This window comes from Sapajus apella, unplaced genomic scaffold, assembly GCF_009761245.1.
Source record: "Sapajus apella isolate SASKATOON/1434 unplaced genomic scaffold, GSC_monkey_1.0 scaffold21, whole genome shotgun sequence".
Lineage (NCBI taxonomy): Eukaryota > Metazoa > Chordata > Mammalia > Primates > Cebidae > Sapajus > Sapajus apella.
The window spans coordinates 10,432,117-10,446,640 of NW_022436961.1; the positions used below are offsets into that span (position 1 = coordinate 10,432,117).

General features: G+C 36.6%; 2 long non-coding RNA genes across 2 annotated transcripts in view; both read right to left on the bottom strand.

Moving 5' to 3' along the window:
- Positions 1–1,127: 1,127 nt before the first annotated feature.
- Positions 1,128–9,704, bottom strand: LOC116558358. Its single transcript, XR_004271967.1, has 3 exons — positions 9,692–9,704; positions 6,521–6,526; positions 1,128–1,274 (listed from the first exon to the last, which is right to left on the bottom strand). It is a non-coding gene; the product is annotated as an uncharacterized LOC116558358 (long non-coding RNA).
- Positions 9,705–13,579: 3,875 nt separating this feature from the next.
- LOC116558359 overlaps positions 13,580–14,524 on the bottom strand; it is a 19,614-nt gene continuing 18,669 nt past the window's right edge. The window contains exon 2 of the long non-coding RNA XR_004271968.1: positions 13,580–13,708. This is a non-coding gene — a long non-coding RNA (uncharacterized LOC116558359). The remainder of the gene's footprint in view (positions 13,709–14,524) is intronic.

The following is a 14,524-nucleotide window of genomic DNA, read 5'->3' on the forward strand; positions in this document are numbered from 1 at the left end:
GACAAATCTTTAACCAGACTAAGAAAAACAATCCAATAAAATCAGAGACAACTGGTATTACAGAAATTGAAAGTATCATTAGTGGCTACTATAAGCAACTAAATGCCAATAAATTGGAAAATCTAGAAGAAATGGACCAATTCCTAGACATATACAACCTGTCAAGATTGAATCAGGAAGAAATCCAAAACCTGAACAGACCAATAAGAAGGAATCAGATTGAAGCTATAACAAAAAGTTTCCCAGTAAAGAAAAGCCTGGGACCCAATGGTTTCACTGCTGATTTCTATCAAACATTTAAAAAAGAATTTACCCTAATCCTACTCAAGCTATTCCAAAAAATAGAGAAAGAAGAATACTTCCAAACTCATTCTATGAGGCCCCTGGGATGCAAGGATGGTACAATGTATGCAAATCAATCACTGTGATACATCATATCAACAGAATGAAGGACAAAACCCATATGATCATTTCAATTGATGCTGAAAAGCATTTGATCAAATTTAACATCAGTCATAAGAACCCTCCAAAAACTGGTATGAAAGAACATAATTCAATATAATAAAAGCTCTACATGACAGATCCACATCTAGTATTGTTCTAAACAAGGATAAACTGAAAGCCTTTCCTCTAAGATGTGGAACACACAATGATGCCCACTGTTATTCAACATAGTACAAGAAGTCCTAGCTACAGCAGTCAGATGAGAGAAAGATATAAAGGGCATCCAAATTGAAAAGGAAGAAGCCGAGTTATCCATGTTTGCAGATGATATGGTTTTATTGTTGGAAAATTCTAAAGACTATACAAAAAACTCTAAGAACTATTAGAAACAAATCTAGTAAAGTTGCAGGATATAAAAATCACCATACAAAAATCAATAGTATTTCTATATGTCAATAGTGAGCAGTCTGAAAAAGAAATAAAAAGCCACACATAAAATTAAATACCTAGAAATTAACCAAAGAAGTGAGAGATCTTTATAATAAAAACTGTCAAACTCTGAGAAATTGAAAGACATGCAAAAAATGAAGATAATCCATGTTCATGGGAAACACTGTTGTTAAAATATCCATACTACCCATAGCAATCTACAGATTCAAGATAATCCCTATCAAAATACCAAGGACATTCTTCACAGAAATAGAAAAAAAAAAGTCCTAAAATTTACATGGAACCACAAAAGATCCATAATAGACAAAGCTGTCCTAAGCAAAAAGAACAAAACTGGAAGAATCACATAAGCTGATTTCAAATTATAGCTGACTATAGAGCTATGATAACCAAAACAGCATGGTACTGGCATAAAAACAGACACATAGGCCAACAGAACAGAATAGAGAACCCAGAAAACAATTCATACACCTAAGTGAACTCATTTTTGACAAAGGTGCCAAGAACATAAACTGGGGAAAGCATAATCTCTTCAATAAATGGTACTGGGAAAACTGGATACTTCCATGTTCAGAAGAATGAAACTAGACCCTTATCTCTCACCATATACAAAAATGAAAACAAAGTTGATTACAGACTTACATCTAACACCTCAAAGTACAAAATTACTACAAGAAAACATTGGGGAAAGTCTCCAGTACATTGCTCTGAGCAAAAATTTCTTGAGTATACAAGCACAGGCAAACACAGCAAAAATAGACAAATGGGATCACATCAAGTTAAAAACCTTCTACACAGCAAAGGAAGCAATCAATAAAGTTAATAAAAATCCCACAGAACAGGAGAAAGTATTTGCAAACTCACCATCTGACAAGGGATTAATAAGCAGCATATATGAGAAGCTCAAACAATTCTACAGGAAAAGAGTCTAGTCTATTTTTAAATGGGCAAAAGATTTGAACTCCTTTCTCAAAAGAATATTTACAAATGGCAGTTAGACATATGAAAAAGTGCCCAATAACATTGATCATAAAAATGCAAATCAACACTAAAATGAGATATCACCTGATCCCACTTAAAATGGCTTACATCCAAAAATTGGGCCAATAACAAATGCTGACAAGGATATAAAGAAAAGGGAACCCTTAATACACTGTTCGTGGGAATGTAAATCTGTAAAACTACTATAGAGAACAGTTTGGAGGTTCCTCAAAATACTAAAAATAGAGCTAACATATGATCCAGCAAACCCAGTGCTGGACATAAACCCAAAAGGAAATCAGTGTATCAGACAGATATCTACACCCACACGTTTGTTGCAGCTCTGTTCATAGTAGCCAAGGTTTGAAAGCAACCTAAGTGTCCATGAACAGAGAAATGGAAAAAGAAAATGTGGTACTTATACACAATGGAGTACTATTTAGTCATTAAAAAAAAGAATGAGATACAGTCATTTGCAACAACATGCATGGAACTGAAGGTCATTATGTTAAGCGAAATAAGCCAGACACAGAAAGACAAATGTTGCATGTTCTCACTTATTTGTGGTATCTAAAAAATCAAAACGACTGAACCCATGGAGACAGAGAGTAGAAGGATGGTTACCAGATGATAAGAAGGGTAGTGGTGGGGGTGGGGAGAGATGGGGATGGTTAATAGGTACAAAAAATAATTAGAATGAATGAATAAGACCTATTATTTGATAGCAAAACAGAGTGACTATAGTCAATAATTTAATTGTACATTTAAAAATAACTAGCGGAGTAGAACTGTATCATTTCCAACACAAAGGATAAATGCTTGAGCAGGTGAATATCCTATTTTCCATGATGTGATTGTTACACGTTACATGCATGCCAGTATCAAAACATCTGAGGTACTCCATAAATATATACACCTATGTATCCACAAAAAGTACAAATAAATTATTTTAAAAACTAAAAAGAGCAAAATGGGTTATTTAAAAACAAGCATGGGCTCTATCAGAGACTGCTTCTTTGTTCACTGAGCCCATTTCCTCTTCTTCCTGGACCTACAGATAAACTTTCACTTTTTTTCTTTTTCCTTTTTTTTTTTTTTTTTTTTTTTTTGCTGTTCTAGTTAATGAAATGTGAATGGAAGTGATATGCACCAGTTCCTGGCCTGGACCATAAAGCCCTGGGACACATGATCCTCCATCCTTTTTCACCTTCAGCCAGCTTGGTACACATGTGCATGGTAAGTCTAGAAGCCAAGAGTTGAAGATGGTGGAGCCATGAGATGGAAGGAGCCTGGATCCCCAAATCACCACGTGGAAATTAAAGCCCTAGCCTTTTGTCTAGGACTATATTTTAGACTTTATGTGAGCTAAAAATAACCTTTTGTTTGAGCTATAACACATTTTTTAGTTTTATTACAGCATCCAGCAAAAACAGCAGCCAGCAATGTCTCAACTATTGCAACAAAAGCAAATTGTAAATTTCCTTGTGGGAAATTATTTTTATGTTTGTCTTTTCACCGCACAGAGAATTCCCTTTTATCATTTATATAAACAACTATATCTAATAAATGATTCCTGATATTTACAATTAAAGTAGTATTGCTTACTTTTGTGAAGAATCAAATCCATGCTCATTATACTTTCATTCCCATGTATTTCTCTAAAGTCCTCCCCAGCTTTATTATTCTCCCAGAGCTGTAACTGGACTCTTAAGTAGTTAACTTTAATTCATCTCCATCTCAGTCCTGATATATGCTAGATTTTGTCTTATATTTTTCTTTCCCCCAAAACTTCCATACCACTATGTGGGGAAGAGTGTTTATTATGCTTCCTCCAATGTTCATTGTCCACTTGAACCACTGTAACAGAACCCCTTTTAGATAAATATATGGCCAACCAAAATAAATGCTACATAACCCAGGATGCCTTGTATCTATATACAGAGTTTTGGCTAGGCTGTTACCAAATGGAAGTCAACAGAAATTTGTGCAACTTCCAGAGGTATCCTTTCTCGACTGCTAGAATGTGGATGTGAGTGCTGGAGTTCCAGCAGACATCTCAGACTTTAAGGTGACCTTGATGAGCACAGAAGCTCCACATGGCAGAAATACAAGATAAAAAGAGGCTGAACTATACCAAAGCAGAAGATCTTATATCGCTTTTACATGTGAGAGAAATCAATTTCTCCCTAAGACAGCTCTTCTTGTTTTGGGTTTTTCTCATAAAACTCAAACATAATTCTAAGTATATATCTAAGTATCCTAAATAAATATACCTGCTAGATTTTAGTTGGGTGTCTATAGTTCTAAATCATTTTTCAGGAATGATATATTTGATGGAATTTTTTTTTCCCAATTGGAGAGAACTCATTGTGCATTGCTTGTAATGTAAAAAGGTTGTATGATATTCAGCCACAAAAAAGAAGAAAACAGATTTTTATCTGAGGATTAATTCAGAAAGACTCATCTTTTCTCCCAGAGCTATAACTGGGCTCTTAAGGAGTTAAGTTTAATTCATGAGCTGGTTCTTAGATGTTGATGTTAACTCTCAAACTCAAGCTGCACACACAAACTCATGCCCGTGCACACACATACACAGAGAGAGAGAGTAAAAAACAGATTTGTTTCTCCAACTGGATGGAGAACTTTCTGAGCATATAAACAATGAAAATGTGCATCTCACCCAAGCTCTCTGATTCTACCATTTAACTCTAAATTCCATCAGTACCCTTCTGCAGACAGTTACTCAAGATACTTCTGTCTGCATCATTTACTATTTTTGCATATTTCTTGGCTCAGTACACTCCAAACATCAAAGATGATACAATAGAAAGAGCACTGAAATCAGACTGACCTGAATTTACCAACCACATGGTAATTGCGTGTTACTACATCACTTAGTTTATTTCATCTATAAAATACATTTCTACCTTATAAAGTTGTTGAAAGAACTAAATAAGTTAGTGCATGCAAAAACATGCATTAAAGTGTTTTACAGAATATTTGTGTTAAATAATTGTTGACAGATTTCCTTTTTAATTGAACTTCTGTTTTACCCAGTTTTCCCCTTAAAAGCAACCATTCTAATAAAATATTCACAATGGAGAAAAATTAAAGAGGGACATCTTAATACTTTGAAGGGGCTACAAAGTGAGGGTTATGTACAAGGAAGCTCTAAATAATTTTTTTTATACTATTCATTGTTGATCTCAAATGTAAGAATCACTGCTCACGGATAAAATAATCCATAGGAAATAGGAAGAACGGCAACCTCTGAAATAACTATGCCAATGTCTAGAAAGTCACTTTAGGAACACTTCTGGCTTCTATTAAATCTCTATCCAGTACTAACATTGGCTTGAATTTAATGCAGGAGGTAATGGGAGGTCATTTGAGTTGTCCCTTGAAGCAGCCAAGAACTTTTACGGCCGTTCTCAGAGTAGAGCCGAGAACTTCATTCTCATCTGTAAACTGAAGACATTTGATGAGGTAACTTCCAGTTGTAAAAATTGTGTGGTTAGCTAATTATTCATTATAGAGATCTAGCCCTTTAAATTTATCTCAAATGAATCAGTTTATGTCAATTCAAGCCTGGCAGAACTAAGCCATTAAAAAACAAACAAACAAAAAGATGTTTTGCATTTTATCTTGGCCTTACACAGAGTGCACTACAAAAAAAAAAAATTGTTAAGGATATTTTATCCTGAAGAAAATTTAAAAATGTATAGAACAGTCAATATAACCAGCCTATATGGACTATGGTTAAAAGAAGTAGGGGTGGGTTGGGGGAGGAGGAAGAAAAGGAAGAAAAAGAGAAGTATCAGAATTTCTTCTATCATTACTTAACACCACTTTTTCTGTAGGCAATGATGAATGTAACACTTCTGTTCCTCTCATGATAGCCCTTTCTGTCAGACGGGAACAAACCTCTTATCTTGGGGTTGAATTTTTCTCAGTAATAAGCATTTCAATCTAATATGTTCCATGATGAGGAGGATAAAGGAAAAGCAGATGTGGAATCTCTCTTCCACCATTCTAACATTTTCAGCATTCCTTTAGGACAAGCTGGATGTGGCTTTCCCCTGAATACCTTCCCAATCTTCAGCACCAACTAAAATAATTACTTCCCACCATGGGCTTCTGGAAGAAATTGTAGGAAAAACAGTGAAAATGTTTCTTTGGCAGCCATAACTTTTGGGGAACAAATTAGAGGTATTTCCATTTCTTCTGATTAGTAGTGCTATTTTGTAGAGCATTCCAGGTAAATGTTAACACCTGGGATCACTACAGCCATGCTACATTGAACAGCCACCAGCATTTAGTGTAACATTTACAAACTCTTAGAAAGCAAGTAGGAAGATGACCCCAGTGGAAAATCTGCATAGTCCTTTCCTGTGGGGAAAGGCCCTCACGGTTTTAACTAAATGTATACAGACTATCCCATCACAATCAACTTGTAGGCATAGAAGATAATACAAAGTGTGTGTTGATCTCACCATGACTGTTTCCTTGTTAACTAATATGCTTTGTAATGACACAGAAAATAGCCTTCTGAAAGAAAATTAAACAAGAAAAGTCGAAATATTTTTCAAATATTTTGATTATGCAATTGAATGCCATGACCTAACATTAAAATCCATTTTTGTACTTAAAGCTGCTACTTTCTGGAAAATTTTATGCCAAATTTATTTTTTAGGATTCACAGTTAATCAACAGCTTTTATCTTGAAGCAAAAGAGGACTCTGAACAGAACTGTACTATGCAATTCAAATGAGTTTTTGCTAGGATTAATACATATGATGAGACTGAGGGATGCTTGTGTGTACACTTCAATTATTTTTCAAGCTTGAGGTATGATTGACAATTTAAAATTGTATATATTTAACACATACAACTTGATGCTTTGATATATGTATGCATTATGAAATATTCACTACAATCAGGCCAATTAACATATCTATCACCTCATAGTTACCTGTGAGGTAAGAACACTTCTCCTCTAACCTCTTAACAAATTTCAAGTATATTATACAATACTGTTAACTATAGTTACGTTGTTGTACATTAGGTCTCCAGATTTTATCTTGCAAAGCTGGAATTCTGTAGCTCTTCATGAACATCCCCTCATACTCCCCACTCCCCAAACCCTTAGTAACTACCATTCTACTCTGTTTCTATGTGTTTGACATTTTTAGATTTGACATTTTAATTTTATTTATTGTTTTGAGACAGAGTTTTTGCTCTGTTGCCCAGGCTAGAGTACAATGGCATGATCTTGGTTCACTGCAACATCTGCCTCCTGGATTCAGCCTCCAGAGTAGCTGGGATTACAGGCACCTACCCCTACACCTGGCTAATTTTTGTATTTTTAGTAGAGTTGAGGTTTCACCATGTTGGCCAGGCCGTTCTTGAACTCTTGACCTCAGGCGATCCACCTGCCTCGGCCTCCCAAAGTGTTAAAATTACAGGCATGAGCCATCACGCCCAGCCAGATTTCACATTTTTAGCTTCCATCTATAAAGAACATGCACTTCCTTCAGCCAACAAATATTTATCAAGTAACAATTATGTGCCAGACTGTTCTTAGCATTGATTACACTGTGGCGAAAAGAAAAATCCATCAGATAAAATCTCTAGCTATGTAGAGTTCACAGTCTAGTGGGAGAGGCAGACATTAAATGTTTAAAATTTTAAATAAATATATAATTATGAAAATAGGTTACTCTGAGAGGGGATAAATGTAGAGAGCTAAATTTGAATTGCTTTAGAGAGGGAGGTCACATAAGTTCTTTCTAAGAAAGAAATATTTAAATTAAAACCTCAAGGTTGAGTAAGATTTAACCAAGAGGAATGTTTCAGGGAAGAATTCCAAGCAGAGAAAACTTCAGCACCATCCAGTAGCGCTCAGAGATTCAAGTTTCACCAACATCAGCCCTCAGGTGAGATAATTCTTATACTGTGTTTCTAAAAGTTAGAAATTTCCTGGATGACATCATGGAGCTGGATCATCATAGTGTATGGAATTCACAGTGATGAAACACTCCAGTGATTCTCTTGACTGGATAAAATTTGACATTTATAATAGCTAAAACTAAACTTTAGCTTGTAAGACTTGTTCACCTAATTTCACAAAAATGAAAGTAGTCGCTTCACTTAAGATTAAAGTTTCAGATATACGGTCTTGCCAATAGGGTCAGAAATCTCCAGGAAATATACACAGATATTTATAGATGATTTCAGATACTAGGAAAATCATGCAGACTGTTATGTTTCTTTCCAGGAGGACCACCTCTCGTTCAAAATCTTTTTGAAAAATGCCTAGAGAGTCTATAGCATCATATAATTATATCATTTCTTATTCTGAAAAGGCTGTAGTTCTGCCATGTTCACAAGTTCCACGGTGTTCAGAAATACTACAATACTCACAAGAGAATACATTTATAGTCTAAAGTCTGCATTTTATTTATTTTTATTTTTATTTGAGACAGGGTATTGCTCTGTCACACAGCAGGAGTGCAGTGGCACAAGCATGATTTACTGCAGCTTTGAACTGCTGTCCCCAAGCGATCCTCCCACCTCAGTCTCCTGAGTGGGAATAAAGGTGTGTGCCACTGCAACCGGCTAATTTTAAAACTTTTTTGTAGAGACAGGTCTCACTTTGTTGCCCAGGTTGACCTTGAACTCCTGACCTCGAAACAATCTTCCTGCCATACCCTCTTAAAGTGCTAGAAGTATAGGCACGACCCACCACTCCTGGCTTAAAATGTATTAAATTTCAAATCTCTGCAAAAGATGTGGAGATTTCTAGGATGTATCATATACAACAGAGCTGCCTATCTCTCAATTCATTTAAACAATTTAGTACACATGATTTTCATTAACTTCCTTATTACTCTCTTAGCCATTTTCTAAAGTGTATTTCATAAAACACCAGATTCAAGAGATCAATAGATGTTACGTTAAAAAAAAAACATTTTTTAACAGTGTGGAAATGCCATATTGAACAAAGTAAAGAATTATTGCATAATTATTCAGATCCTTTCATATGCTAATATTAATTGATAAAATCAAAAGAGGTATTGCACTTGATGGTATTTCCAAGATACCTTTATCTACAGAACCTTTTTTTTTTTTTTTAAATCAGTATCTGTGGGAATCAGCATTCTGTGAAGCACCCCTTGGAAATGCTGGCCTAATGAAAAATTTTAAGTTGAATGAGTGAAGCAGATATCTAGGAATTATCTTACATGAGAACTTTTACCGAGTGTTAGTAAACAAGGTCTTGCAAGTTTCATGATTCAAAATGTCACAGTAAAGAATAAGTAATTGCTACCCATAAAAAGTAATAGTGAATATTAATAACTCCTATCTGAAGACTAGCTTTAACCGAGTTCATGTAGAGTTAAATGAGAGTATGAGGACCTTACAACACATTAGTATGATTTATGCTGCAACTGCTTTGCAATTATAATGATGCCAAAATTTAAGACTTTGTTAGAAGCTATTACATTAGGCCAATTTGTTTTCTGCCACTATATTCCATGTCACAGGTCTAAAGAATGCATCAGCAGATATAGCACAACAATATTTATCAGAATGTGTTTCTTCCAATGTTAATAGACAAGAACAGGCTCAAAGCTTAATATCTCTCCTAAACCTACCCGACATTGATTTGCCAAGTGTGCTTTCTGGAGGCTCCCAAAAATCACTGAAGGAAGAAAGTTTTTTTCTAGTTAGAATGTCAAAGTTTCTCACAGATCATTGTTCTCATAAAGACAACTAGAAAAACTGGACAGTTTGGCGAGTTATGGATGCAAACTAATCAAAATAACTAAATTCCAGAAAGGGACAAGACTTTCCTAGGTCAGGTACCAGCAGGTATTGTTCAATGTCCACTGCCTCTCTCTTGACAACTTCTGTTTTATTAGAGAAAGCTTCATTTATGAGAAGGTGAACTGAGCTTGGAAGACAGCATTGGATTAAGTAGGTGGAGAGATGGCAAGAATTTCAAGTTTATGGAAGAACTGACATGGGGAGTTTCACTCTTTGTTAATGAGAAGACATTATATGTGTGTATGTGTGTATATATATACATATATATATATACATACACACACACACACACATACACACACATATATATATGAGAGACAGTGAGTGCCAAAGTTGTTTACTTTTATTCTCAAGGTCTAATTAAATTATTGAAAATTTTAAGGAGAGAATCCACGGACCCTTTGAAGGAGGTGGATTGCTTCTTCAAGCCCCAGGAGATAGCTGAAAAACTGTGAGTCCCCAAAGTTCGAAAGGAGGATTGTCTGTCCCCAAGCATATACCCTCAATGGGGAACCTGAAGGTTGAGATTATGGGAGAAGGATTTAACTGGATTTAACCTTACCTGGAGCTGAGACAAATTTAGAGGCCCAAGTGAAATATGGGGTAGAGGAAGCAGCAGGAAGAGTTCTATGAGCTCTCTTGGTCCCCAAGGAAGCCATTTCTGACTTTGTCTCACAGAGGTCCTTGGGGAGGGCTGCCAGATGAAGTGGGAAAAGACCACAAGGAGAAGAAAACCTCTGGCTAAACTAACAATTTCAATTGAACGTGCATTTTCCTGGACTCAATTCGTGGGAAGGGGTGAATCAGGAGTAGAGACACAGCACAGAAGCCCACAGGCTGAGAGGCACTAAACCTGACAGCCCTGCTTGCATTCTTGGCTGGAAGACTGGTAGCCTGGGGCAAGCTCTCAGCCCTGCTCTCCCACTGCCTGGAAATAAACTGGGTGCTGTTGCCCAGGGTGGGGGCCACAGTGGGAGTGAGATGAGCCTTTTGGGCTGCGTAGGAGCAGGGTGAGGCCTGTAACTGCTGGCTTTCCCCGACTTCCCTGGCATCCTGCATGACTCAGCAGATGCAGCCATGATCTCCCTGGGAATATAACTCCATTGGCCTGAGAACCACAACCCCATCCTCCACAGCAAGCCCAGTGCAAGGACAGTCTGAGATCAGACAGACCTAACTCTGTCTCCACCTGATAGTCTTTGTCTACCCTCACTGGTAGCCAAAGACAAAGGATGTAATAGTTTGGGAGCTCTAGGGCCCCATCTACCACCTGATCCTCCCTATACCACCACAGCTGATGCTCTCTTGAAAGTGCCACCTCATGGCAGAAGGCCAACCAACACAAAACTAGTGCAATAAACAAAACTACAACCAAGGACCCTTACGAAGTCCATTTCACTCCCCTGCCACCTCCACCAGAGCAGGTGCTACTGTCCATGGGTGAGAGATCTGAATACGGTTCACATCACGGGACCCTGGGCAGACAACCCTCAGTACCTACTCAGAGCCCAGTAGCTCTGCTGGGTGGCTAGATCCAAAAGAGAAATAACTGTCACTGCAGTTTGGCTTTCAGGGTGCCACACTCCTAGGGAAGTGGGGAGAGCACAACATCAAAGGAGCACCCCATGAGACAAAAGAATCTGAACAGTAGCCCTTGAGCCCCAGATCTTCCCTCTGGCACAGTCTACCCAAGTGAGAAGGAATCAGGAAAACAATTCTGGTAATTTGACAAAACATAGTTCTTTACCACCCCCAAAAGATCACACTCACTCACCAGCAATGGAGCCGATCCAAGAAGAAATTCCTGAATTGTGAGAAAAATAATTCAGAGGATCCATTATTAAGCTAATCAAGAAGCCATCAGGAAAATGTTAAGTCCAACTTAGTGAAATTTTAAAAAAATGATATATGACAGAAAAATATTCAGTGAAATAGCATAAGAAATCATGACTTCTGGAAATGAAGGACAGAGAGAAATGCAAAATATATAGAATGATTTAGGGATAATTTTCTCTATCTGGTGGAATACTGTCAATAGAACTGCTATCAGTTCCTCTTTGAATGCCTGATAGAATTCAGCTGTGACTCCATTTGGTTCTGGCCCTTTTTTGTTGGCAATTTTTTGTTACCATTTCAATCTTGCTGCTTGTTATTGGTGTGTTCAGAGTTTCTATTTCTTCCTGATTTTACCTAGGAGAGTTGTGTATTTCCAGGAATTTATCCATCTCCTTTAGGTTTTCTAGTTTATGTTCATAAAGATGTTCATAGTAGCCTTGAATGATCTTTCACATTTCTGTGGTATCGGTTATAATATCTCATATTTCATTTCTAATTGAGCTTATTTGATCTCTCTTCTCTTGGTTTATGTTGCTAATGGACTATCAATTTTATGTATCTTTCCAAAGAACCAGCTTTTTATTTCATTTATCTTTTGTATTTTTTTGTTTCAGTTTCTTTTCGTTTTGCTCTAATCTTTGTTACTTATTTTCTTCTGCTGGATTTGGATTTGGTTTGTTCTTGTTTCTGTAGTTCCTTGATATGTGGCCTTCGATTTTCTATTTGGGCTCTTTCAGACTTTTTGATGTAGGCATTTAAGGCAATGGACTTTCTTTTTAGCACTACCTTAGCTATATCCCAGGGGGTGTGGTAGGTTGTGTCACTATCATCACTCAGTTCAAAAAATATTTTAATTTTCATCTTGATTTTATTGTTTACCCAACAATCATTTGAGAGTAGGCTATTTAATTTCCATGTATTTGCATTGTTTTGAGGGTTCCGTTTGGAGTTGATTTCCAATTTTATTCCACTATGGTCTGAGAGAGTATTTGATACAATGTCAGTTTTCTTAAATGTAATGAGACTTGTTTTATGATCTATCATATGGTCTGTCTTAGAGAATGTTCCATGTACTGATAAATAGAATGTATATTCTGTAGTTGTTGGGTAGGATGTTCTCTAAATACCTGTTTTGTTGGGTAGGATGTTCTTTAAACACCTGTTAAGTTCATTTGTTCTAGGGCATAGTTTAAATTCATTATTTCTTTGTTGACTTTCTGTCTTGATGACCTGTCTAGTGCTGTCAGTGAAGTATTAAAGTCCTCCACTATTATTGTGTTGCTGTCTGTCTCATTTCTTAGGTCTAGCAGTAATCGCCTTATAAATTTGGGAGCTCCAGTGTTCAGTGCATGTATATTTAGGATTGTGATATTTTCCTGTGGCACAAGTCCTTCTATCATTAATGTCCCCCTTTGTATTTCTAAACTGCTGCTGCATTCTACTGAATGCATTCTATTGAATGAATTTTGCATTCATTCAATGAAGCCATTATCACCCTATTACCAAATACCAGGAAAGGACAGAACACAAAAAAGTACAGACCAATATCTCTGATTAATATAGATGCAAAATCCTCCACAAAATACTAGCTGACTGAATCCAATAGCATGTCCAAAAGATAATCCATTATGATCAAGTGGGTTTCATACCAGAGATGCAGGAGTGGTTTAACACACACAAGTCAATAAATGCAATATACCACATAAACAGAATTAAAAACAAAAATCACATGATCATCTCCACAGACACAGAAAAAGCATTTGACAAAATCCAACATCACCTAAAGATGAAAAGCCTCAGCAAAATCAGCATACAAGGGATATATCTTAAGGTAGTAGAAGTCATCTATGACAAACCCATAGCCAGCATAATACTGAAAGGGGAAAAGTTGAAAGCATTTTCCCTGAGAATTAGAACAGGACAAGGATGTCCACTCTCACCACTTCTATTCAACGTAGTACTGAAAGTCCTAATCAAAACCACAATGCGATACCACCTTACTCCTCCAAGAATGGCCATAATTAAAAAATAAAAAAATAATAGATGTTGTGGATGCAGTGAAAAGGAAACTCTTTTACACTGCTGTTGGGAATGTAAACCAGCACAACCTCTATGGAGAACAGTGTGGAGACTCCTTAAAGAACTAGAAGTAGAACTACCACTTTATCTAGTAATTCCACTACTGAGTACCCAGAGGAAAAGAAGTCATTATACAAAAAAAAAATACTTGTACATATGTGTTTACAGCAGCACAAGTCACAATTGCAAAAAAACTACCACTTTATCAAGTAAGCCTACTGCTGAGTATCTACCCAGAGGAAAAGAAGTCATTATACAAAAAAAAAAAAACAAAAACAAAAACTTGTACACACATATTTATAGCAGCACAAGTCACAATCGCAAAAACATGGAACCAGCCAAAATGCCCTTCAATCAAAGAGTAGATAAAAAAAATTGTAGTGTGTGTGACACACACACACATACTACATTATATGTAGTATATACATTATATAAACATTACATACATGTAGTATATACATTATATATATGTAGTATATACTATATTATATATATGTACAGTATATACATTATATACTACATATAATGTGCGCATGTGTGTGTATACACACACACACACACACACACACACACACACACACACACACACATATATACATACCATGGAGTAGTACTCAGCCATAAAAGGGAATGAAATAATGGCATTCACAACAACCTGGATGAAATTGGAGACCATTATTCTAAGTGAAATAACTCAGGAATGGAAAACCAAACATCATATGTTCTTACTCATAAGTAGGAGCTAAGCTATAAGGATGCAGAGGTATAAGATTGATATGATGGACTTTGGGGACTCAGGGGAAAGGGTGAGAAGGGAGTAAATAAAAGAGGGCCGGGCGCGGTGGCTCAAGCCTGTAATCCCAGCACTTTGGGAGGCCGAGGCGGGTGGATCACGAGGTCAAGA